The sequence below is a fragment of the Triticum aestivum genome, chromosome 7D (assembly GCF_018294505.1).
Source record: "Triticum aestivum cultivar Chinese Spring chromosome 7D, IWGSC CS RefSeq v2.1, whole genome shotgun sequence".
In the NCBI taxonomy this organism is placed as follows: Eukaryota; Viridiplantae; Streptophyta; class Magnoliopsida; order Poales; family Poaceae; genus Triticum; species Triticum aestivum.
Window position 1 is genome coordinate 613457325 of NC_057814.1, and position 26175 is coordinate 613483499.

Below are 26175 nucleotides of genomic sequence, written 5' to 3' on the forward strand. Positions count from 1 at the left end.
TGGTATGGCAGATTCAGTAGAAATTGCATGGCAGATTCAGTTCAAGTAACATGGCAAATTCAGTGCCATACACGTGGCAACTGCAGCTATTCCTTCATGGCATTTTTACTTCAGATTCTGATGCACCTGAAGAGTCATTCTCCAGTTTTTACAAAATTTAGAACATCTAGATGATTACAAAAAAATGTCACCATGGACCAAGTCAAAGTGCTCCAATGTTGTTTACGGATTGCCCGTCCCTTTCTTTGGTTTCTTGTGTTTTGCTTGAATCTCCAATCCTGATTTGTATCTTATCTCTTTTGGACGCCCTTTTGTGATGGAATGGGGCGGGTTCCTAACCTGTGTTTGTGTGCTTGCTGTTCCAGATCCTACCTCCGAGTTTTCAGATGATGGCCCTGTGGACGAAGGCACACTTGATGTGCGGGGGAACCTGTGTAAGGCTTCCTCAGCTTTCCTCTTCTTGATCTCATCAAGCTCTCTTTTGAGGGCCTTCCTGTGTTTTTCTGCGACCCTTGCTGTCTCATCACTCTTGCAAGCTTCATCAATTAGTTCAGCATAGTTCTTTGTCAACACAACGTGCCTCACGGCTTCCATGGTTGACTCTGGTCTCTCGTCAGGCACGGCCAAAACTGCGTTTGATGTTTGCGGCGCCAATGCTCGTCAGCGTCCCAAGTCCATCGCCGCCTTATGAAATGGCGGGCCATTCGTGTCATCGCGTTCAAGTCCATTACTTTTAGAATGTGATAGCACACAATCCCGTCCCGTTCGAATTTGCAGCATTGGCAGTAGTATTCGCCTTCGCTTATCGATGCCTTCACAAAGTAGTTCCTTCCCTTGTCTGGGTCTTCAGGTTCTGAATCCGACATGCCCATGATAGAACACACCTTGAACGTGTTGGAAATATGCCCTAGAGGCAATAATAAAATGGTTATTATTATATTTCCTTGTTCATGATAATTGTCTATTGTTCATGCTATAATTGTGTTATCCGGAAATCGTAATACATGTGTGAATACATAGACCACAACATGTCCCTAGTGAGCCTCTAGTTGACTAGCTCGTTGATCAATAGATAGTCATGGTTTCCTGACTATGGACATTGGATGTCATTGATAACGGGATCACATCATTAGGAGAATGATGTGATGGACAAGACCCAATCCTAAGCATAGCACAAGATCGTGTAGTTCGTTTGCTAGAGCTTTTCCAAACGTCAAGTCTCATTTCCTTAGACCATGAGATTGTGCAACTCCCGGATACCATATGAGTGCTTTGGGTGTGCCAAACGTCACAACGTAACTGGGTGGCTATAAAGGTGCACTACGGGTATCTCCGAAAGTGTCTGTTGGGTTGGCACGAATCGAGACTGGGATTTGTCACTCCGTATGACGGAGAGGTATCTCTGGGCCCACTTGGTAATGCATCATCATAATGAGCTCAATGTGACCAAGTGTTTGGTCACGGGATCATGCATTACGGTACGAGTAAAGTGACTTGCCGGTAACGAGATTGAACAAGGTATTGGGATACCGACGATCGAATCTCGGGCAAGTAACGTACCGATTGACAAAGGGAATTGTATACGGGATTGATTGAATCCTCGACATCGTGGTTGATCCGATGAGATCATCGTGGAACATGTGGGAGCCAACATGGGTATCCAGATCCCGCTGTTGGTTATTGACCGGAGAGTCGTCTCGGTCATGTCTGCATGCCTGCCGAACCCGTAGGGTCTACACACTTAAGGTTCGGTGACGCTAGAGTTGTAGAGATATTAGTATGCGGTTAATCGAAAGTTGTTCGGAGTCCCGGATGAGATCGCGGACGTCACGAGGAGTTCCGGAATGGTCCGGAGGTAAAGATTTATATATGGGAAGTCCTATTTTGGCCACCGGAAAATGTTCGGGATTTTTCGGTATTGTACCGGGAAGGTTCTAGAAGGTTCCGAAGTGGGGCCCACCTGCATGGGGGGACCCACATGAACGTGGGTAGTGGGGGCAAGGCCCCACACCCCTGGTCAAGGCACACCAAGATCCCACCTTAGAAGGAATAAGATCATATCCCGAAGGGATAAGATCAAGATCCCTAAAAAAGGGGGATAACGATCGGTGGGGAAGGGAAATGATGGGATTTCTTTCCCCCACCTTTGCCAACGCCCAATGGACTTGGAGGGCAAGAAACCAGCCCCCTCCACCCCTATATATAGTGGGGAGGCGCATGGGAGCAGCACCCCAAACCCTGGCGCCTCCCTCCCTCCCGTGACACCTCTTCCTCCCCGCTTGCGCTTGGCGAAGCCCTGCCGGGATCCTGCTACTTCCACCACCACGCCGTCGTGCTGCTAGATCTCCATCAACTTCTCCTCCCCCCTTGCTGGATCAAGAAGGAGGAGACGTCCCCGCTCCGTACGTGTGTTGAACGCGGAGGTGCCGTCCGTTCGGCTCTAGGATCATCGGTGATTTGGATCACGACGAGTACGACTCCATCAACCCCGTTCTCTTGAACGCTTCCGCGCGCGATCTACAAGGGTATGTAGATGCACTCCCCTCTCTCTCGTTGCTAGATGACTCCATAGATTGATCTTGGTGGTACGTAGAAAATTTTAAATTTCTGCTACGATCCCCAACAGTGGCATCATGAGCTAGGTCTATGCGTAGTTTCTATGCACGAGTAGAACACAAACTTGTTGTGGGCGTAGATGTTGTCAATTTTCTTGCCACTACTAGTCTTATCTTGTTTCGGCGGCATCGTGGGATGAAGCGGCCCGGACCGACCTTACACGTACGCTTACGTGAGACAGGTTCCACCGACTGACATGCACTGGTTGCATAAGGTGGCTAGCGGGTGTCTATCTCTCCCACTTTAGTCGAATCGGATTCGATGAAAAGGGTCCTTATGAAGGGTAAATAGAAGTTGGCATATCACGTTGTGGTTTTACGTAGGTAAGAAACGTTCTTGCTAGAAACCTATAGAAGACACGTAAAAACATGCAACAACAATTAGAGGACGTCTAACTTGTTTTTGCAGCATATGCCTTGTGATGTGATATGGCCAAAAGGATGTGATGAATGAAATATATGTGATGTATGAGATTGATCATGTTCTTGTAATAGGAATCACGACTTGCATGTCGATGAGTATGACTGTTGGGGAACGTAGCAGAAATTCAAAATTTTCTACGCATCACCAAGATCAATCTATGGAGTAATCTAGCAATGAGGGAAAGGGGAGTGCATCTACATACCATTGTAGATCGCGATGCGGAAGCGTTGCAAGAACGCGGATGAAGGAGTCGTACTCGTAGCGATTCAGATCGTGGTTGATTCCGATCTAAGCGCCGAACCACGGCGCCTCCGCGTTCAACACACGTGCAGCCCGGTGACGTCTCCTACGCCTTGATCCAGCAAGGAGAGAGGGAGAGGTTGGGGAAGACTCCGTCCAGCAGCAGCACAACGGCATGGTGGTGATGGAGGAGTGTGGCACTCCAGCAGGGCTTCGCCAAGCACTGCGAGAGACGAGGAGGGAGAGGGGTAGGGCTGCGCCAAGAGAGAGGTGTTCTCGTGTGTTTGCAGCCCCAAATACCTCAAGTATATATAGGGGAAGGGGAGGGGCTGCGCCCCCATCTAGGATTCCCTCCCCAGGGGTGGCGGCAGCCCCCAAAACCCATCTAGGGTGCGGCCAAGGGGAAAGGAGAGGGGGGCGCACCTAGGGTGGGCCTTAAGGCCCATCTGGACCTAGGGTTTGCCCCCTCCCACTCTCCCTGCGCCTTGGGCCTTGGTGGGGGGGCGCACCAGCCCACCTGGAGCTGGTCCCCTCCCACACTTGGCCCACGCAGCCTTCTGGGGCTGGTGGCCCCACCTGGTGGACCCCCGGGACCCTCCCGGTGGTCCCGGTACATTACCGATAGCACCCGAAACTTTTCCGGTGACCAAAACAGGACTTCCCATATATAAATCTTTACCTCCGGACCATTCCGGAACTCCTCGTGACGTCCGGGATCTCATCCGGGACTCCAAACAACATTCGGTAACCACATACAAACTTCCTTTATAACCCTAGCGTCATCGAACCTTAAGTGTGTAGACCCTACGGGTTCGGGAACCATGCAGACATGACCGAGACGTTCTCCGGCCAATAACCAACAGCGGGATCTGGATACCCATGTTGACTCCCACATGTTCCACGATGATCTCATCGGATGAACCACGATGTCGGGGATTCAATCAATCCCGTATACAATTCCCTTTGTCTATCGGTATGCTACTTGCCCGAGATTCGATCGTCGGTATCCCGATACCTTGTTCAATCTCGTTACCGGCAAGTCTCTTTACTCGTTCCATAACACATCATCCCGTGATCAACTCCTTGGTCACATTGTGCACATTATGATGATGTCCTACCGAGTGGGCCCAGAGATACCTCTCCGTTTACACGGAGTGACAAATCCCAGTCTCGATTCGTGCCAACCCAACAGACACTTTCGGAGATACCTGTAGTGCAACTTTATAGCCACCCAGTTACGTTGTGACGTTCGGTACACCCAAAGCATTCCTACGGTATCCGGGAGTTGCACAATCTCATGGTCTAAGGAAATGATACTTGACATTAGAAAAGCTCTTAGCATACGAACTACACGATCTTGTGCTAGGCTTAGGATTGGGTCTTGTCCATCACATCATTCTCCTAATGATGTGATCCCATTATCAACGACATCCAATGTCCATGGTCAGGAAACCGTAACCATCTATTGATCAACGAGCTAGTCTCCTAGAGGCTTACTAGGGACATGTATCTGAGTTTCCTATCAATACAATTCTAGCATGGATAATAAACGATTATCGTGAACAAGGAAATATAATAATAACCAATTTATTATTGCCTCTAGGGCATATTTCCAACAGTCTCCCACTTGCACTAGAGTCAATAATATAGTCCACATCACCATGTGATTAACACTCATAGGTCACATCACCATGTGACCACCATCCAAAGAGTTTACTAGAGTCAACAATCTAGTTCACATCTATATGTGATTAACACTCAATGAGTTCTGGTTTGATCATGTTATGCTTGTGAGAGAGGTTATTAGTCAACGGGTCTGAACCTTTCAGATCCGTGTGCTTTACGAATATCTATGTCATCTTGTGGATGCTACCACGCGCTATTTGGAGCCATTTCAAATAATTGCTCTACTATACGAATCCGGTTTACTACTCAGAGTCATCCGGATTAGTGTCAAAGTTCGCATCGACGTAACCCTTTACGACGAACTCCTTTTCACCTCCATAATCGAGAAAATTCCTTAGTCCACTAGATACTAAGGATAAGTTCGACCGCTGTCATGTGGTCCATTCCCGGATCACTATTGTACCCCTTGACCAACTCATGGCAAGTCACACTACATGTGCGGTACACAGCATAGCATACTATAGAGCCTACGTCTGAAGCATAGGGGACGACCTTCGTCCTTTCTCTCTCTTCTGCTGTGGTCAGATCTTGAGTCTTACTCAATACTCACACCTTGTAACACAGCCAAGAACTCCTTCTTTGCTGATCTATTTTGAACTCTTTCAAAATCATGTCAAGGTGTGCGTTCTTTGAAAGTTTCATCAGGCGTCTTGATCTATCTCTATAGATCTTGATGCCCAATATGTAAGCAGCTTTATCCAGGTCTTCCTTTGAAAAACTCCTTTCAAACAACCCTTTATGCTTTCCAGAAATATTACATCACTTCGGATCAACAATATGACATTCACATATACTTATCAGAAATGTTGTAGCACTCCCACTCACTTTATTGTAAATACAAGTTTCTAACAAACTTTGTATAAACCCAAAAACTTTGATCACTCCATCAAAGCGTATATCCTGACTCCGGGATGCTTGCTCTAGTCCATGGAAGGATCGCTGGAGCTAGCATACCTATTAGCATCCTTAGGATCGACAAAACCTTTCTGATTGTATCACATACAACCTTTCCTTACGAAAACTGGTAAGGAAACTTGTTTTTGACATCCATCTGCCAGATTTCATAAATGCAGCTAATGCTAACATGATTCCGACGGACTTAAGCATCGCTACGGATGAGAAAATCTCATCGTAGTCAACTCCTTGAACTTGTGGAAATACTCTTTGCCACAAGTCGAGCTTCATAGACGGTAACAGTACCGTTCACGTCCGTCTTCTTCTCAAAGATCCATTTATCTCGGATTTCATGGCTTCTAACCATTTGTCGGAATATGGGCCCACCATCGCTTCTCCATAGCTCGTAGGTTCAGTATTGTCCAACAACATGATATCTCAGACAGGATCACGTACCACTCTGAAGTAGCACACATCCTCGTCGTCCTACGAGGTTTGGTAGTGACTTGATCCGAAGTTTCATGATCACTATCATAAGCTTCCACTTCAATTGGTGTAGGTGCCACAGGAACAACTTCCTGTGCCCTGCTACACACTAGTTGAAGCGACGGTTCAATAACCTTATCAAGTCTCCACCATCCTCCCACTCAATTCTTTCGAGAGAAACTTTTCCTCGAGAAAGGACTCGTTTCTAGAAGCAATTACTTTTGCTTCCAGATCTGAAATAGGAGGTATACCCAACTGTTTTGGGTTTTCTATGAAGATGCATTTATCCGCTTTGGTTTCGAGCTTATCAGCCTGAAACATTTTTCACATAAGCGTCGCAGCCCCAAACTTTTAAGAAACGACAACTTAGGTTTCTCTAAACGGTGTCGTCTCAACGGAATTGCGTGGTGCCCCTTTTAAAGTGAATGCGGTTATCTCTAATGCCTAACCCATAAACGATAGTGGTAATTCGATAAGAGACATCATGGTATGCACCATATCCAATAGGGTGCAGTTATCATGTTCGGACACACCATCACACTATGGTGTTCCAGGCGGTATTAATTGTGAAACACTTTCCACAATGTCTTAATTGTGTGCCAAACTCGTAACTCAGATACTCATCTCTATGATCATATCACAGACATTTTATCCTCTTGTCACGACGATCTTCAACTTCACTCTGAAATTACTTGAACCTTTCAATAATTCAGACTTGTGTTTCATCAAGTAAATACACTCAGCATCTACTCAAATCATCTGTGAAGTAAGAACTTAACGATATCCACTGCATGCCTCAGCACTCATTGGACTGCACACATCAAAATGTATTACATCCAACAAGTTGCTCTCTTGTTCCATCTTACTGAAAACGAGGCCTTTCAGTCATCTTTGCCCATGTGGTATGATTTGCATGTCTCAAGTGATTCAAAATCAAGTGAGTCCAAACGATCCATCTGCATGGAGTTTCTTCATGCATATATACCAATAGACATGGTTCGCATGTCTCAATCTTTTCAAAAACGAGTGAGTCCAAAGATCCATCTATATGGAGCTTCTTCATGTGTTTCTATACCAATATGACTCAAGTGGCAGTGCCACAAGTATGTGGTACTATCATTACTATCTTATATCTTTTGGCATGAACATGTGTACCACTACGATCGAGATTCAATAAACCATTTATTTTAGGTGCAAGACCATTGAAGGTATTATTCAAATAAACAGAGTAACCATTATTCTCCTTAAATGAATAACCGTATTGCGATAAACATAATCCAATCATGCTCAACGCAAACACCAAATCTCGATAGTAGAGGGAGCATGCGATGCTTGATCACATCAACCTTGGAAACACTTCCAACACATATCTTCATCTCACCTTTAGCTAGTCTCCGTTTATTCCGCAGCTTTTATTTCGAGCTACTAACACTTAGCAACCGAACCGGTATCTAATACCCTGGTGCTGCTAGGAGTACTAGTAAAGTACGCATTCATACAATGTATATCCAATATACTTCTGTCGACCTTGCCTGACTTCTCATCTACCAAGTATCTAGGGTAGTTCCGCTTTAGTGACCGTTCCCTCATTACAGAAGCACTTAGTTTCCGGTTTGGGTTCAACCTTGGGATTCTTCACTAGAGCAGCAAACGACTCGCTGTTTCATGAAGTATCCCTTTTGCCCTTGCCCTTCTTAAACTAGTGGTTTTACTAACCATCAACAATTGATGCTCCTTCTTGATTTCTACTCTCGCGGTGTCAAACATCGTGAATAGCTCAAGGATCATCATAACTATCCCTGATATGTTATAGTTCATCACGAAGCTCTACTAGCTTGGTGGCAGTGACTATGGAGAACTATCACTATCTCATCTGGGAGATTAACTCCCACTCGATTCAAGCGATTGTGGTACTCAGACAATCTGAGCACATGCTCAACGATTGAGCCTTTCTCCCTTAGTTTGCAGGCTTAAGAAACTTGTCAGAGGTCTCATACCTCTTGACGTGGGCACTAGTCTGAAATCCCAATTTTAGTCTTCGGAACATCTCATATGTTCTGCGATGTTTCACAAACGTCTTTGGTGCCACAATTCTAAACCGTTAGCATTACACACTGAACTATCACGTAGTTATCAAAACGTGTATGTCAGATGTTCCGCAACATCTACAGACGACGCTGAGGTTCAGCACACCGAGTGGTGCATTAAGGACATAAGCCTTCCGTGCAGCAATGAGGACAATCCTCAGTTTACGGACCCAGTCCGCATAATTGCTACTACCAACTTTCAACTAAATTTTCTCTAGGAACATATCTTAAACAGTAGAACTAAAGCGTATGACATAATTTGCAAAGACCTTTTGACTATGTTCATGATAATGAAGTTCATCTAATTAATGAACTCCCACTCAGATAGACATCCCTCTAGTCATCTAAGTGATACATGATCCGAGTCAAACTAGGCCGTGTCCGATCATCACGTGAGACGGACTAGTCATCATCGGTGAACATCTCCATGTTGATCGTATCTGCTATGTGACTCATGTTCGACCTTTCGGTCTTTTGTGTTCCGAGGCCATGTCTGTAGATGCTAGGCTCGTCAAGTCAACCTAAGTGTTTCGCATGTGTTCCGAGGCCATGTCTGTACATGCTAGGCTCGTCAACACCCGTTGTATTCGAACGTTAGAATCTATCACACCCGATCATCATGTGGTGCTTCGAAACAACGAACCTTCGCAACGGTGCACAGTTAGGGGGAACACGTCTCTTGAAATTTTAGTGAGGGATCATCTTACTTACTACCGTCGTTCTAAGCAAATAAGATGCATAACATGATAAACATCACATGCAATCAAATAGTGACATGATATGGCCAATATCATTTTGCTCCTTTGATCTCCATCTACGGGGCACCATGATCATCTTTGTCACCGGCATGACACCATGATCTCCATCATCATGATCTCCATCATTGTGTCTTCATGAAGTTGTCACGCCAACGATTACTTCTATTTCTATGGCTAACGCGCTTAGCAATAAAGTAAAGTAATTTACATGGCGTTATTCAATGACACGCAGGTCATACAAAAATAAAGACAACTCCTATGGCTCCTGCCGGTTGTCATACTCATCGACATGCAAGTCGTGATTCCTATTACAAGAACATGATCAATCTCATACATCACATATATTCATCACATCTTCTGGCCATATCACATCACATAGCACATGCTGCAAAAACAAGTTAGACGTCCTCTAATTGTTGTTGCAAGTTTTTTCGTGGCTTGTATAGGTTTCTAGCAAGAACGTTTCTTACCTACGTAAAACCACAACGTGATATGCCAATTTCTATTTACCCTTCATAAGGACCCTTTTCATCGAATCCGTTCCGACTAAAGTGGGAGAGACAGACACCCGCTAGCCACCTTATGCAACTAGTGCATGTCAGTCGGTGGAACCTGTCTCACGTAAGCGTACGTGTAAGGTCGGTCCGGGCCGCTTCATCCCACAATGCCGCCGAAACAAGATAAGACTAGTAGCGGCAAGAAGAATTGGCAACATCTATGCCCACAACTACTTTGTGTTCTACTCGTGCATAGAAACTACGCATAGACCTAGCTCATGATGCCACTGTTGGGGAACGTAGCAGAAATTCAAAATTTTCTACGCATCACCAAGATCAATCTATGGAGTAATCTAGCAACGAGGGAAAGGGGAGTGCATCTACATACCATTGTAGATCGCGATGCGGAAGCGTTGCAAGAACGCGGATGAAGGAGTCGTACTCGTAGCGATTCAGATCGCGGTTGATTCCGATCTAAGCGCCGAACCACGGCGCCTCCGCGTTCAACACACGTGCAGACCGGTGACGTCTCCCACGCCTTGATCCAGCAAGGAGAGAGGGAGAGGTTGGGGAAGACTCCGTCCAGCAGCAGCAAAACGGCATGGTGGTGATGGAGGAGTGTGGCACTCCAGCAGGGCTTCGCCAAGCACTGCGAGAGACGAGGAGGGAGAGGGGTAGGGCTGCGCCAAGAGAGAGGTGTTCTCGTGTGTTTGCAGCCCCAAATACCTCAAGTATATATAGGGGAAGGGGAGGGGCTGCGCCCCCATCTAGGGTTCCCTCCCCAGGGGTGGCGGCAGCCCCCAAAACCCATCTAGGGTGCGGCCAAGGGGAAAGGAGAGGGGGGCGCACCAGCCCACCTGGAGCTGGTCCCCTCCCACACTTGGCCCACGCAGCCTTCTGGGGCTGGTGGCCCCACCTGGTGGACCCCCGGGACCCTCCCGGTGGTCCCGGTACATTACCGATAGCACCCGAAACTTTTCCGGTGACCAAAACAGGACTTCCCATATATAAATCTTTACCTCCGGACCATTCCGGAACTCCTCGTGACGTCTGGGATCTCATCCGGGACTCCGAACAACATTCGGTAACCACATACAAACTTCCTTTATAACCCTAGCGTCATCGAACCTTAAGTGTGTAGACCCTACGGGTTCGGGAACCATGCAGACATGACCGAGACGTTCTCCGGCCAATAACCAACAGCGGGATCTGGATACCCATGTTGTCTCCCACATGTTCCACGATGATCTGATCGGATGAACCACAATGTCGGGGATTCAATCAATCCCGTATACAATTCCCTTTGTCTATCGGTATGCTACTTGCCCGAGATTCGATCGTCGGTATCCCGATACCTTGTTCAATCTCGTTACCGGCAAGTCTCTTTACTCGTTCCATAACACATCATCCCATGATCAACTCCTTGGTCACATTGTGCACATTATGATGATGTCCTACCGAGTGGGCCCAGAGATACCTCTCCGTTTACACGGAGTGACAAATCCCAGTCTCGATTCGTGCCAACCCAACAGACACTTTCGGAGATACCTGTAGTGCACCTTTATAGCCACCCAGTTACGTTGTGACGTTTGGTACACCCAAAGCATTCCTACGGTATCCGGGAGTTGCACAATCTCATGGTCTAAGGAAATGATACTTGACATTAGAAAAGCTCTTAGCATACGAACTACACGATCTTGTGCTAGGCTTAGGATTGGGTCTTGTCCATCACATCATTCTCCTAATGATGTGATCCCATTATCAACGACATCCAATGTCCATGGTCAGGAAACCGTAACCATCTATTGATCAACGAGCTAGTCTCCTAGAGGCTTACTAGGGACATGGTGTTGTCTATGTATCCACACATGTATCTGAGTTTCCTATCAATACAATTCTAGCATGGATAATAAACGATTATCGTGAACAAGGCAATATAATAATAACAAATTTATTATTGCCTCTAGGGCATATTTCCAACAATGACAACCGGCAGGAGCCATAGGAGTTATCTTTATTTTTTGTATGACCTGCGTGTCATTGAATAACGCCATGTAAATTACTTTACTTTATTGCTAAACACGTTAGCCATAGAAGTAGAAGTAATCGTTGGCGTGACAACTTCATGAAGACACGATGATAGAGATCATGATGATGGAGATCATGGTGTCATGCTGGTGACGAAGATGATCATGGTGCCCCGAAGATGGAGATCAAAGGAGCAATATGATACTGGCCATATCATGTCACTATTTGATTGCATGTGATGTTTATCATGTTTTACATCTTATTTGCTTAGAACGACGGTAGCTTAAATAAGATGATCCCTCGCAATAATTTCAAGAAAGTGTTCCCCCTAACTGTGCACCGTTGTGAAGGTTCGTTGTTTCGAAGCACCACGTGATGATCGGGTGTGATAGATTCTAACATTCGAATACAACGGGTGTAAGCCAGATTTACACACACAATACACTTAGGTTGACTTGACGAGCCTAGCATGTACAGACATGGCCTCGGAACACGGAAGACCGAAAGGTCGAGCATGAGTCGTATAGAAGATACGATCAACATGAAGATGTTCACCGATGTTGACTAGTCCGTCTCACGTGATGATCGGACACGGCCTAGTTGACTCGGATCATGTTTCACTTAGATGACTAGAGGGATGTCTATCTAAGTGGGAGTTCATTGAATAATTTGATTAGATGAACTTAATTATCATGAACTTAGTCTAAAATCTTTACAATATGTCTTGTAGATCAAATGGCCCACGCTAATGTTGCCCTCAACTTCAACCCGTTCCTAGAGAAAACCAAGCTGAAAGATGATGGCAGCAATTATACGGGCTGGGTCCGGAACCTGAGGATCATCCTCATAGCTGCCAAGAAAGATTATGTCCTAGAAGCACAGGTGACGCACCCATCCCAGAGAACCAAGACGTTATGAACGCTTGGCAGCAGCGTGCTGATGATTACTCCCTCGTTCAGTGCGGCATGCTTTACAGCTTAGAACCGGGGCTCCAAAAGCGTTTTGAGCAACACGGAGCATATGAGATGTTCGAAGAGCTGAAAATGGTTTTCCAAGCTCATGCCCGGGTCGAGAGATATGAAGTCTCCGACAAGTTCTTCAGTTGTAAGATGGAGGAAAATAGTTCTGTCAGTGAGCACATATTCAAAATGTCTGGGTTACACAACCACTTGACTCAGCTGGGAGTTAATCTCCCGGATGACGCGGTCATTGACAGAATCCTTCAGTTGTTTCCACCGAGCTACAAGAGCTTTGTGATGAACTTCAATATGCAGGGGATGGAAAAGACCATTCCTGAGGTATATTCAATGCTGAAATCAGCGGAGGTGGAGATCAAAAAGGAACATCAAGTGTTGATGGTGAATAAAACCACTAAGTTCAAGAAAGGCAAGGGTAAGAAGAACTTCAAGAAGGACGGCAAGGGAGTTGCCGCGCCCGGTAAGCCAGTTGCCGGGAAGAAGCCAAAGAATGGACCCAAGCCTGAGACTGAGTGCTTTTATTGCAAGGGAAGTGGTCACTGGAAGCGGAACTGCCCCAAGTACTTAGCGGACAAGAAGGCCGGCAACACCAAAGGTATATGTGATATACATGTTATTGATGTGTACCTTACCAGCACTCGTAGTAGCTCCTGGGTATTTGATACCGGTGCGGTTGCTCATATTTGTAACTCAAAGCAGGAGCTGCAGAATAAACGGAGACTGGCAATGGACGAGGTGACGATGCGCGTTGGGAATGGTTCCAAGGTCGATGTGATCGCCGTCGGCACGCTCACATTTACCTACGGGATTAGTTTTAAACCTCAATAATTGTTATTTAGTGTCAGCTTTGAGCATGAACATTGTATCAGGATCTCGTTTAATTCGAGATGGCTACTCATTTAAATCCGAGAATAATGGTTGTTCTATTTATATGAGAGATATGTTTCATGGTCATGCCCCGCTGGTTAATGGTTTATTCTTAATGAATCTCGAACGTAGTGTTACACATATTCATAGTGTGAATACCAAAAGATGTAAGGTTGATAATGATAGTCCCACATACTTGTGGCACTGCCGTCTTGGTCACATTGGTGTCAAACGCATGAAGAAGCTCCATGCAGATGGACTTTTGGAGTCTCTTGATTACGAATCATTTGACATGTGCGAACCATGCCTCATGGGTAAGATGACCAAGACTCCGTTCTCCGGAACAATGGAGCGAGCAACCAACTTATTGGAAATCATACATACTGATGTGTGCGGTCCAATGAGTGTTGAGGCTCGCGGTGGCTATCGTTATGTTCTCACTCTCACTGATGACTTGAGTAGATATGGGTATGTCTACCTAATGAAACACAAGTCTGGGACCTTTGAAAAGTTCAAGGAATTTCAGAGTGATGTTGAGAATCAACGTGACAGGAAAATAAAGTTCTTACGATCAGATCGTGGAGGGGAATATTTGAGTCACGAATTTGGCACACACTTAAGGAAATGTGGAATAGTTTCACAACTCACGCCGCCTGGAACACCTCAGCGAAATGGTGTGTCCGAACGTCGTAATCGCACTCTATTGGATATGGTGCGATCTATGATGTCTCTTACCGATCTACCGCTCTCATTTTGGGGCTATGCTTTAGAGACTGCCGCATTCACTTTAAATAGGGCTCCGTCGAAATCCGTTGAGACGACACCGTATGAATTATGGTTTGGGAAGAAACCTAAGCTGTCATTTCTAAAAGTTTGGGGATGCGATGCTTATGTCAAGAAACTTCAACCTGAAAAGCTCGAACCCAAGTCGGAGAAAGCGTTTTCATAGGATACCCTAAGGAAACCATTGGGTATACCTTCTACCTCAGATCCGAAGGCAAGATCTTTGTTGCTAAGAACGGATCCTTTCTAGAGAAAGAGTTTCTCTCGAAAGAAGTAAGTGGGAGGAAGGTAGAGCTTGATGAAGTACTGCCTCTTGAAGCGGAAAGTAGCGCAGCTCAGGAAAATGTTCCTGTGGTGCATGCACCGACTAGAGAGGAAGTTAATGATGATGATGATCAAGGTACTTCGGATCAAGCTCCTACTAAACTTCGTAGGTCCACAAGGACACGTTCCGCGCCAGAGTGGTACGGCAACCCTGTCTTGGAAATCATGTTGTTAGACAACGGTGAACCTTCGAACTATGAAGAAGCAATGGCGGGCCCAGATTCCGACAAATGGCTAGAAGCCATGAAATCCAAGAAAGGATCCATGTATGAAAACGAAGTATGGACTTTTACTGACTTGCCCGATGATCGGCGAGCCATAGAAAATAAATGGATCTTTAAGAAGAAGACGGACGCGGATGGTAATGTGACCATCTATAAGGCTCGACTCGTCGCTAAGGGTTATCGACAAGTTCAAGGGGTTGACTACGATGAGACTTTCTCACCCGTAGCGAAGCTGAAGTCCGTCCGAATCATGTTAGCAATTGCCGCATTCTATGATTATGAGATATGGCAAATGGACGTCAAAACGGCATTCCTTAACGGCTTTCTTAAGGAAGAATTGTATATGATGCAGCCGGAAGGTTTTGTCGATCCTAAGAATGCTAACAAGGTATGCAAGCTCCAGCGCTCCATCTATGGGCTGGTGCAAGCATCTCGGAGTTGGAACATTCGATTTGATGAGATGATCAAAGCGTTTGGGTTTACACAGACTTACGGAGAAGCCTATGTTTACAAGAAAGTGAGTGGGAGCTCTGTAGCATTTCTCATATTATATGTGGATGACATACTGTTGATGGGAAATGATATAGAATTCTTGGGAAGCATAAAGGCCTACTTGAACAAGTGTTTTTCAATGAAGGACCTTGGAGAAGCTGCTTATATATTAGGCATCAAGATCTATAGAGATAGATCAAGACGCCTCATTGGTCTTTCACAAAGTACGTACCTTGACAAGATATTGAAGAAGTTCAATATGGATCAGTCCAAGAAGGGGTTCTTACCTGTATTGCAAGGTGTGCAATTGAGCACGGCTCAATGCCCGGCCACGGCAGAAGATAGAGAAAAGATGAGTGTCGTCCCCTATGCCTCGGCCATAGGGTCTATTATGTATGCCATGCTGTGTACCAGACCTGATGTAAACCTTGCCGTAAGTTTGGTAGGAAGGTACCAAAGTAATCCCGGCATGGAACACTGGATAGCGGTCAAGAATATCCTAAAGTACCTGAAGAGGACGAAGGATATGTTTCTCGTTTATGGAGGTGACGAAGAGCTCGTCGTAAAGGGTTACGTCGATGCTAGTTTCAACACAGATCTGGATGACTCTAACTCACAAACCGGATACGTGTATATTTTGAATGGTGGGGCAGTAAGCTGGTGCAGTTGCAAGAAAAGCATTGTGGCGGGATCTACATGTGAAGCGGAATACATGGCGGCCTCAGAGGCAGCACAAGAAGCAATCTGGGTGAAGGAGTTCATTACCGACCTAGGAGTTATTCCCAATGCGTCGGGCCCGATGACTCTCTTCTGTGACAACACTGGAGCTATTGCCCTTGCCAAGGAGCCCAGGTTTCACAGGAAGACCAGGCATATCAAGCGTCGCTTCAACTCCATTCGTGAAAATGTTCAAAATGGAGACATAGATATTTGTAAAGTACATACGGACCTGAATGTAGCAGATCCGTTGACTAAACCTCTCCCTAGAGCAAAACATGATCAACACCAGAACTCTATGGCTGTTCGATTCATCACAATGTAACTAGATTATTGACTCTAGTGCAAGTGGGAGACTGTTGGAAATATGCCCTAGAGGCAATAATAAAATGGTTATTATTATATTTCCTTGTTCATGATAATTGTCTATTGTTCATGCTATAATTGTGTTGTCCGGAAATCGTAATACATGTGTGAATACATAGAACACAACATGTCCCTAGTGAGCCTCTAGTTGACTAGCTCGTTGATCAACAGATAGTCATGGTTTCCTGACTATGGACATTGGATGTCATTGATAACGGGATCACATCATTAGGAGAATGATGTGATGGACAAGACCCAATCCTAAGCATAGCACAAGATCGTGTAGTTCGTTTGCTAGAGCTTTTCCAAACGTCAAGTCTCATTTCCTTAGACCATGAGATTGTGCAACTCCCGGATACCATATGAGTGCTTTGGGTGTGCCAAACGTCACAACGTAACTGGGTGGCTATAAAGGTGCACTACGGGTATCTCCGAAAGTGTCTGTTGGGTTGGCACGAATCGAGACTGGGATTTGTCACTCCGTATGACGGAGAGGTATCTCTGGGCCCACTTGGTAATGCATCATCATAATGAGCTCAATGTGACCAAGTGTTTGGTCACGGGATCATGCATTACGGTACGAGTAAAGTGACTTGCCGGTAACGAGATTGAACAAGGTATTGGGATACCGACGATCGAATCTCGGGCAAGTAACGTACCGATTGACAAAGGGAATTGTATACGGGATTGATTGAATCCTCGACATCGTGGTTGATCCGATGAGATCATCGTGGAACATGTGGGAGCCAACATGGGTATCCAGATCCCGCTGTTGGTTATTGACCGGAGAGTCGTCTCGGTCATGTCTGCATGTCTCCCGAACCCGTAGGGTCTACACACTTAAGGTTCGGTGACGCTAGAGTTGTAGAGATATTAGTATGCGGTTAACCGAAAGTTGTTCGGAGTCCCGGATGAGATCCCGGATGTCACGAGGAGTTCCGGAATGGTCCGGAGGTAAAGATTTATATATGGGAAGTCCTATTTTGGCCACCGGAAAATGTTCGGGATTTTTCGGTATTGTACCGGGAAGGTTCTAGAAGGTTCCGAAGTGGGGCCCACCTGCATGAGGGGACCCACATGAACGTGGGTAGTGGGGGCAAGGCCCCACACCCCTGGTCAAGGCGCACCAAGATCCCACCTTAGAAGGAATAAGATCATATCCCGAAGGGATAAGATCAAGATCCCTAAAAAAGGGGGATAACAATCGGTGGGGAAGGGAAATGATGGGATTTCTTTCCCCCACCTTTGCCAACGCCCCAATGGACTTGGAGGGCAAGAAACCAGCCCCCTCCACCCCTATATATAGTGGGGAGGCGCATGGGAGCAGCACCCCAAGCCCTGGCGCCTCCCTCCCTCCCGTGACACCTCTTCCTCCCCGCTTGCGCTTGGCGAAGCCCTACCGGGATCCCGCTACTTCCACCACCACGCCGTCGTGCTGCTGGTTCTCCATCAACTTCTCCTCCCCCCTTGCTGGATCAAGAAGGAGGAGACGTCCCCGCTCCGTACGTGTGTTGAACGCGGAGGTGCCGTCCGTTCGACGCTAGGATCATCGGTGATTTGGATCACGACGAGTACGACTCCATCAACCCCGTTCTCTTGAACGCTTCCGCGCGCGATCTACAAGGGTATGTAGATGCACTCCCCTCTCTCTCTCGTTGCTAGATGACTCCATAGATTGATCTTGGTGATACGTAGAAAATTTTAAATTTCTGCTACGATCCCCAACAGAACATATGTTCGTCCACCTGGAAAGCCGTGTACAAGCTGGCACGCTTTATTTCTTCCTGGAATCTACAAGTTTTGTGTGGTTTTTGTTAAACTCTTGTGTGAAGTTTTTTGTAGCACCTTTTGTTTGTTGTGGCCAATGGAATTACAATTCGTTCAAACATGGCAACTACAGTTCATTAAACATGGCAACTGCAGTTGAGTAAACATGGCAACTGCGGTTCATTAAACATGGCAACTACAGTTCATTTAAACATGGCAACTACATAACAACTTCAATTTGGCATTTGCATTCCATACCATCATGGCCAGTGGAATTTACATTTCATTAAATATGGCAACTGCAGTTCATTAAACATGGCAACTGCAGTTCATCAAACATGGCAACTGCAGTTAAGCAAACATGGTAACTACAGTTGAGTAAATGTGGCAAACTGCAGTTCATTAAGCATGGCAAACTGTAGTTCATTAAGCACGACAACTACATATCATGTTTACTCTGTACCTAATGGCTACTTTTCAACACAATCATCATTTTCAAATAAGCATTTCAACTGCATTGCATTCTACATGGCACCTGGTACCTTCATGATTTGTGCAAATAAGATTGTAACAGAACTGACTTGTTAAAAATCGTGTTGGTGTATATCTTGCTCATCTGCCTCTCCATTGGTAAATACGTTAGCAATTTTGGCTGCTTGAGCGCGGTGTTTGCTTCTTGCTGTAGCTCGGATCCCAGTATTTTTTGTTGCAAAGCGGTGTACTGCTTGGCAAACTGTAGCAATGAGTTGCCAGGGCTCACGTACCGCTTCAAAACAGCATTGAACCCCTCACTGCGCTGTGTAGTCTGCAGAAACGGGAAGAAGCACTGCATGAAGTAGGCCGGCACCCAGTACATTCGCTTCTCCCACGAGCTAGCAAGCGTCTTGTGGTCTTGGACTTGATATGTTTCAATCATAGCCATCCAGCTCCTTTCAAACTCCTCCACCGTCAAGCTGTGGTCCACGCACAGCTGGAATGCCTTATGCAGGTCTGGACGGTCAGCAAAGAACGGTCCTAGTGTCTCCTCAACCTTCTTTATAATGTGCCACCTGCAGTGCCTGTGCACTGCCAACGGAAATACCTCTATGCCTGCACGCATGCTAAAATCCTGGTATGTTATTATGTTCATCGGAGCAAGTCCACCCATGCACTCCAAGAAGGTCTTGAATAGCCAAACGTACCCATCCATGTCTTCATTCCGAACGAGCCCGCATTCGAACTGCAATGACTAATTGTGGTTATTTATTCCTATGAATGGAGCGCATGGCATCTTGTACATATTAGTGAGATATGTCGCGTCGAAAGAAATGCAGTCTTGGAAATGTTTGTAGGCTCTTCTTGCAGCACCATCCACCCAATACATGTTCCTAACACGGTCCTCATCGTCCAATCTTATCCTGTAGAAGAAATCTTGATCTTCTTTCGCTTTCTCATCGAAGTAGGCTATCGTGGCTTCTATGTCAGCCAACTTGCTTTCTCTACGGTACTTTGCCTTTAGGTTTGTGACGTCTGCTGGTAGGTAGGGCATGCTACTCAGAGACCCCTTTTTGTTGTGGATTAGGGAGAGTATCTGCACCATTCTTGATGGACTGACGTTACAATCATGTAGCAGCTTTATGAATTTCTTCTCGAGGGGGGTGAATCCTCTATGGGCGGTCAGAAATTTTACCTGGTCAAACTTATTTATTAGCCCGTGGTTGTGCTCGTCAAAATATTCAGTGACCACCCACTGTGCTCCATCTACGTTCAGCTTACACGGGACAGGGCATTCCGTCTTGACAATGATACCTCTCTTTCGTTCCGGAACGACAGGCACATCACCTTTGCCCTTCTTGTTTCTTCGTGCCTTGTAGCACCTCATCTCACATCTGCTGTACTTGTTAGTTTTTTAATTTTCCTATGGTATTCAGTGTTGACCGCAAACCCATGGAACTTTGCATATGTCTGGTAGAATTCCTTTGCGTCTTCAAACGAATCAAATCTCTGCCCAAGATACGGTGGCTGGGGTACCATGATTTCTGATTGCCCACCATCTTCATCCCCTTGTGCTTCGTCATCGGTTTCATCATTCACTTCAGTATCGGCGGCTGTTTCACCTACTTGAGTGTTGCTTGTGCTGGTGTGCACAGGTGTGCTTGTCGGTATTGCTGGCACGATTGCCATTTCCGACACTGACTCGGCATTGTTTGTGGCATGAGTGTTGGCTGGCTGGTGGAACGCGTCTTCCGTGCGCTCAGAGCTCCCCGCAGTAGATGTCCCCGCGCCACTGTTAATTGTAGTTGAAGGTCCTGCATTAAAAAATCAGGTACGGGCGTAAGATTTTGCTTGAATGTCATGTGTATCGTAACGGAGTACAGCAACTGCATGTGATTTTGCATGACATCATTTCACACAGCAAGCCGTGAATCTGCATATGGCCATGCATGGCAACTGTAATTCTCCAGTAATGGCAGCTACAGTCCAACCACATGGCAACTACCGTTGCCAACACATGGTAACCAGCGTCTTTTAGCTTCAGAACTTGTAGCATATAGCAATGGCAGAAATAGTCCAACACACATGGCAACTACTGTTGCCCACACATGGCAACCAGCTTCTTTCAGCATCAGAACTTGCAGCACATAGCAATGCCAGATACAGTCCAACATACATGGCAACTACTGTTGCCAACACATGGCAACCAGTATACTCTAGCATCAAAACTTGTATTCTAGGCTTGAGCTCAATACGCAAATGTGAACAATCATGAATGTTGCACACACTCTTATAGCAATTGGCAAATCCCGAAGACAATATACGACTCTTTTGCACATGACCACTTGGTAGCATTTTTTGTTTGTTTTTTCCACCACCACTGTTACAAATCTACTTTTCTTCACATGCTATTCCCCAGAAAAGCAAATGCAGTACTGTTTTCTGTTTTCACTTTTTTTTACCTTGTTGTGCCGCATGTGCCGATCTTGTGTGGTCTGTCATTCCAATTTGATGTGCTCTATCTCCAAAAGCGCTTTCCTGCAACTGTGAAGCTTGCCATGAGATGTTTGCCGATGTGGTTCCACCTTAACAACCTGCGATCATGGTAGCAGTTGGTCATTGCATGGCAACTGTAGTTTGTTCAACATGGCACATGACGTGGTCCAACCATGCCACACAAATTTGTTCACACTTGTCATCCACGGTTGTTTAGACATTGCAGTCACATTTGATTATACATGGCAACTGCAGTTGTCCAGGCATGGCAACTGCAGTTTGTCCAGCCATGGCAACCGAAGTTGTCCAGGCATGGCAACTGCAGCTGTCATATATGTTCCTTTCTCCTAACTCACATGCATTCTCCTAACGTTGATGGCAGGTACATGGTTGTTGCCTGATGCCACGTGCTGCATGAAGGTCCTACATTTTTTCCGATATAACTCGTGAGTCTTTTGCCATCCTTGCAAGTTTAATTTCATGTCCACAACAATAAGTTCCTTTTTCGTATGCGTTACCTTGATTTGCCACATTAGCTAGCTGAAGTTGGTTGCCCGTACATTTGTCAGCGTTAGCGCCCTGTGACGAAACTTGCCATGCTGCCCCCCTGATTGTGGTTTGGTCATAAGAACCTGCTAAAAATAGATTGTAGGACATAAGTAGAATGACATATTCATCGTCACGAACATGGCAACTGTTTCTTCTTTCTTTATCATGCATCGTACCGATGCCCGCGTAGTGCTCTAGTAGTGGCAGCAATGGCCCTGAAGAAATGAGTTGATTGTACTCTGTTGCATCCCAAGGTGGCGTTTCCGGCCTTTGAGAAAGCCAAGGATCAGTGCCATCTTCGTGATTCATTCTTCTGCTTTTTCTTTTCTGCCACTGTGCTTTTAGTCACTGCATGAACAAGAGCGCATCAACAATCTGCAAAAAGCGTTCTTGCTGTTTGCACGTAGAAGATAACACTGCAATCTCATAACATTTCTTGCGTAGGCAACCAACACCTCATGGCAAGTAGGACATGCACATCCATTTTCTTTTCTGAATTCTGGATGCCATCTATCATTTTGAAGCGATGGCAACAGAAAATAAAATAGGATGGCAAGCAATAATATAACATGGTGGCAACTACGGACAATGATAGATGGCAACTGACGTTAGATACAAGTGGCAATTATTTTTCCTCCCTCCCCATGCCAAATTCCTCCTTTCTCTCCCTATTTTATAGTGATTACTACGCTACCAACTACTCGCATCAAGCCAACCCAGAAGCTTGGCACAAGTCTAGCATAGTATATGGCAGATCTGGCGTATGTTGGTGGGCAAATGCAAAGACACACAAATTCGTGGGGTGTTTGCCCTGATAGCGTGGATCCAGTCGCCATCTTTGTGGGCAAATTTTGCAAATTCAGATTTCTGGACAAAAAAAGGTCGAGAAACAGAAGGAGATCGGAGATCCACCTGTTTTAGCTTGTCGTCTTGGGAGGGCGGGGTTGGGGTGGGAGGGGGTAGGGGGTGGGGTGGGTGGTTAGCGGTGGGAAAGGCGCTAGGGATCTGCTCTGGTTGCCATGGCAACCAGAGAAGGAAGGCGACGGAGGTAGGGGGTCGAGAGGTGCGAGACAATGGCGGCAGGGCGGACTAGGGATCGGAAGGAGCCCGGGACAGCTGACGTGCTGGGTCGTGCGGGCAGCGCGGTCGTTTGGCCCGGACGTGTGGGCGGTTTTGCCACACACCGGACGTGCGGGCTGTGGCTGCGCGCGCCCGGACGCGGTCGTGCGGGCGGGTTCTTCTCCATGCCACACGAGGTGTGCGGCACAACCACCCGATACACCACACGTGTGGCAGTTATCGATGTCCTAAAAATATGGTGAGACATATTGTGCTAAGAGATCATCTCTTAGATAAAAGAAGACAAGTCTTTTCTTATGAATTCTCTCTCCTCCACATCAACATTTATCCTATGTGGCATTTCTAAGATAGAACCATTGTAAGGGCATGTACAATGGTTCTATCTTAGGAATGCCACATAGGATAAATGATGAGGTGGAGAAGAGAGAAATCATAAGAAAAGGCTTGTCTTATCTTATTTAAGAGAAGACAAGAGATGATCTCTTAGCACAATATGTCTCACCATATTTCTAGGAATAGCTAGTTATTGAAGATAAAGGTAAGAGATGACCATTGTACACATGTTTTTTTTTGTCATCTCTAAATTACATGCAAGACTTAAGACAAGACTATCTTATCAACCATTATACATGCCCTAATCGGGCTGTGCCAGGAGGTGATTAGGGGGTGATTTGGGTGGGGGTTAGGAGGTATTAGGGCTTGATTTAGTGAGGAGACTAGTTAGCTAAAAAACAAATAGTGGGGAGACTAATATAGGATTTCACATTAGGTGAGATCAATGAAATCATTTTTTGTAAATACAAAACATGTTCAAACATTTTCAAATTCTTTCAGACACACATCAATGTTTGATGTGCAATCTTAAAAAGTTTCAACTTCTAATTCGACCTACCCAAATAGAAACAAAAAAGACAAAATTGGATGTTAATAGTGTCAAAATGCTATTCACCCAAATCTGCCACTATTCACATTCGAATTTGTCCTTTTTGAATCTCCACCTGTAAATCGAGTTTTGAGCTGATTTTTTTGGAGTTGTAGACACACCTCGAATAATTTGGAACTAGCATTGTGACCCGCGCATTAGCGCGGCTAGATTTAACATAGAATGTTGTGCTTGGTGTTTTTTTTCCAAATTCATTTCCGTTAACTCATTCTCAAGAGATTAGCTTTGGCATTTTATGACATCATAGACAAACTGTAGCTAAAGGCAAGCCTTTGTGAAAATATGAATATACGCTTTTAGAAGTGTTTGATAGTTGAAGAGAAACAATATTGAGGTTCAAGCACGATTTGTAACACTACTAACATTTATAGTAATCACTATTTTTCATCTTTTACTCATCAACTCTCGATGTGTGCATCCCTCCAAAAAACACTTTTCATGGGAATTCTTCTACCAAGAATTAAATATAATAATTACGAAAAACACCTCTAGTAGATTCATTGTTGTTGAATGATTGAACGTATCATATTGATTGAATGCCTCTTTTTTAAGCATCTTTAGACAATCTTTTGCCTAGATGTCAGCATCACAATGATAGAAAATTCATAAACCAAAAAGTAGCACTACGGTTGGATGACTTACTTAATGATTTTGGTGATGATTTCAGCAAGAAATAAGTATAACATTGATGACTCTTATTTCCAACTGTTTTCTCTTCATTCGTATAGTCAGTGGTTGTATATACTCATCAAGTATATGCATTTTGTTCACACGTCTTACATAGCTTTTACAGCTAAGTGGTCCATTTTGAACTTCAACCCTTGTGCTTTTACAAACTTGTATGCGAAGCTACTCGTGTTCCTAGTATCCGAATTGTATACATCCTTTGTGCCATTCAGATCAAACTCCTATATATTTGAGTATATGCTATCTTAGCCACCTGTTTCTCTCTTCAAAGCTAGCTGACCAGTATGCTATGTATAATCCAAGTCGGCCGAAGCATGGTGTATGTCGGCACTATCACAATGAAAGTTTGTTGCTCTAAATAGCCTTCTCTTAGAAAAAATTGATCCCACTCTGTAACAACTGTAGATGTAAAAATGTATCTACTTTTTTATAGATGTAAAAATAGCTTTGTCCTAATCTTATCAAGTTTCCTTCTAGCGCATCAATTAGCCTTAAATCACTGGCATGTGTATCGCATGTGTGCTGCCACCCATGGAGGTCGAGCCTTAATGGTGTTCCACAGACCTCTCAGAAGAATAGTCCCGCCAGCAGAAACCTAGTGAATTGCCAATGATGTATTATAATGTTAAGCATGTGTTTCTCATGCCCAGCTTCTTTATGCAGAACGGAAGCAGCCCTCCGCGTCCGAGTCAAGCCGATGGGCCATGCCCCATGAGAGCCGTATTAAGCCGCCTCTAGCAGAAGCCTTGCTGATTTGTGTGTTGTGCTTGCCGTGTTGCACCCATGTTGTGATGTTGGAAGCGAGAAAAAGCTGCTGAAATTTTATTTTGATCACGTTCTAAGAAAGCTCATAAATTACACTGGTTTGTACATGCTCAAAAAATTACTCCAACTCCAGTACGTCTGTGTGCATGGTCTGGTCAAATTCCCTTGCATGTATGTCCCTCGGAGCCCGTATGGCTGTCCAAAAAAAGGCAATAGTGTCCAACTGAAGAAGTAACCGTGACCAATGCATAATGACCGGCTGGTGTCATTGATTGCATCATCCATCAATTGAGTCATTCTTTTTGTTTTAATAGTTATATTGATAATAATTGATCATAGGTGGTTAATTTTGTTAGTTATTCATAATGTTTGGCGTTGACATGCTTATTTTAATCAAATGAGAAGCTGTTTAATTTTTTAGATAGATTGTTCTTATTACTCGTTACCACTTTTGTCCAGGTACTTCTATTTTTACTAAATCAAATTGGACAACTAATATTATTATATTTCAGTTTTCTACAAAATTCATATTCAAACTAATTCTTAGATTTTGGTTCTTCTTATAACTTTAGCTATTTTTGATAGATGGATGCAAATGTGGATATATTTACACTCAATGTTTTTGTATATGACACGTGATAGCTGTGTTCTAGGTTTTCATAGTATCCTGCTTCATGGACACGGCTAGTGAGTGTCCTTCTTGGCCAAAAAGAAAAACTGTCCTAGTACATCACAATTTGTATTAGTACGTGGTGGCATATAGTGGTGTAGGACGTATGACACGGACAATAGACTTGTATATGTAGTATCTTTTCTATCTTTAATCTCCACCGTTATAGTTAAAATCATCGGATCATGTTTTTTTGGCATAGCGATCCACGCAATTGCGCGGCTAAATTTGTGTATTCTTGTAGAATTATTTTAGCTCTTCCTAAAATACACATGAACA

General features: G+C 45.0%; 1 pseudogene; it reads right to left on the bottom strand.

The window, feature by feature from the left end:
• Positions 1-222: 222 nt before the first annotated feature.
• On the bottom strand, positions 223-21493 carry LOC123171420 (protein FAR1-RELATED SEQUENCE 5-like; annotated as a pseudogene).
• Between the last annotated feature and the right edge of the window lie 4682 nt (positions 21494-26175).